Genomic DNA, 2,081 nt, shown 5'->3' with positions numbered 1-2,081 from the left:
CAAGCCCTCTTGTGTGCGCTAAGGATGCCCGTGTCATGCATGCCCATGTGCGTGCCAAGGGGAGTTCCCAAGTTTGAACCTTGGTGAAAGCATTTGGGGGAGCAATTTTCCTTGATTTTTCATGAAGAGAAGCACGACATTGCCCTCCAAGAGAGCACTCTGCTCTCCTTGAGAGCAGACTTCCTTGGTTTCCTTGTGTCTCCCTCTTCGAGCCTTGGTGGAAGCACTTTGGTTTATTTTTGCTTATTTTTGGCTCTTAAAGATGCCTTTCATTCATGCCCCAATTGTACGCCAAATATGGATTGCTATATATCGTTGGAAAGCTCTGAATGTCAGCTTTCTAACGCAACTAGAAGCACATCAATTGAACGTCTTTAGCTCAAGTTATAGCCCTTTGAAGGAGGCATGGTCATGCCGTGAGCGCCCAGATTTTAACTTAGCGAAAATTTGCTTCCAACCTCACTTTGTTTCATCATGATATTGCCCTGCTCTTGGCAAGGACAGAGCAATGTGCGTGCTGGTTGCTTCCTTCTTTGATTTGGTCATGGGCCACGCTTTTAAAAGCATGGCCTAAGGCTCCAAAGTGTGCTCCAACTTCAAGGTGTGCCCCAAAGCTCTTTTTTTCTCCTTTTTAGCTTATTTTGTGCTTGTTTGCTTCTTTTTCTTCTTATTTCCTACAAGATTTATAAAATTAAAAGATCAAGAAAATATATCATTTAAGCACAAAAGCATTCAATATTTAAGCACAAATCATCAATTTCTTGTATGAAAAAGCATAGAAAAATAGGTATATGATGACATGTCATCAGCTATAAATCTGGCGTTGAACGCCCAGAAGGTGCTTCTTTCTGACGTTTAACGCCCAGAATATGCTTCTTTCTGGCGTTCAATGCTCAGATGGCTATCCTTACTGGCGTTGAACGCCTACTGAATGCTTCTTTTGGGCGTTCAGCGCCCAAAACAGCTCTTACTGGTTTTTTTCGCACTAGTGAGCTTCTTTTTGTTGTTTTATCCTCTGAATCCTTCTGTCAATCTTTGAACTCAAGCAATTGCTATTTTACCTTGAAGATAATTGACATAAACCTGTAAAAATCAATTAATTAACAAATACGCCTTGTAAATGGCTGGGTTGCCTCTCAGCAAGCGCTTCTTTATTGTCTTTAGCTGGACTATTACTGAGCTTTAATCAAGTCTTAGTTTTGAGCATTCTTACTCAAAATTGCTTTCAAGATAATGTTTAACTCTCTGTCCATTAACAATGAACTTTTTGTTAGAATCATTATCCTGAAGCTCCACGTATCCATATGGTGACACACTTGTAATCACATATGGACCTCTCCACCAGGATTTCAATTTCCCGGGGAATAATCTGAGCCTAGAATTAAATAGCAGAACTTTCTGCCCTAGCTGAAAGACTCTGGATGATAATTTCTTATCATGCCATCTTTTTGCTTTCTCTTTGTAAATTTTTGCATTTTCGAAAGCATTGAGTCTGAATTCCTCTAGCTCATTTAAGTGGAGCAATCGTTTTTCTCGAGCTAACTTGGCATCAAGGTTTAGGAATCTAGTTACCCAATAGGCCTTGTGTTCCAGTTCCACTGGTAAGTGACAGGCTTTTCCATACACCAGCTGGTATGGAGAAGTTCCTATAGGTGTCTTGAATGATGTTCTGTATGCCCACAGAGCATCATCCAAGCTTCTTGCCCAATCCCTTCTACGGTTAATCACAGTCCGTTCCAGGATTCTTTTAAGTTGTCCATTCCAAGATTCTTTTAAGTTCTCTATTAGAGACTTTAGCTTGTCCATTTGTCTGTGGATGATATGGAGTAGTGATGAGCGGATAATTTATACGCTTTTTGGCATTGTTTTTAGTATGTTTTTAGTATGTTTTAGTTAGTTTTTATTATATTTTTATTAGTTTTTAGTTAAAATTCACTTTTCTGGACTTTACTATGAGTTTGTGTGTTTTTTTATGATTTCAGGTATTTTCTGGCTGAAATTGAGGGACCTGAGCAAAAATATGATTCAGAGGCTGAAAAGGACTGCAGATGCTGTTGGATTCTGACCTCCCTGCACTCGAA

Source organism: Arachis duranensis, chromosome 5 (genome assembly GCF_000817695.3).
Source record: "Arachis duranensis cultivar V14167 chromosome 5, aradu.V14167.gnm2.J7QH, whole genome shotgun sequence".
Lineage (NCBI taxonomy): Eukaryota > Viridiplantae > Streptophyta > Magnoliopsida > Fabales > Fabaceae > Arachis > Arachis duranensis.
The sequence above is the reverse complement of the archived record's forward strand: the minus strand, read 5'-3'. Positions refer to the sequence as shown.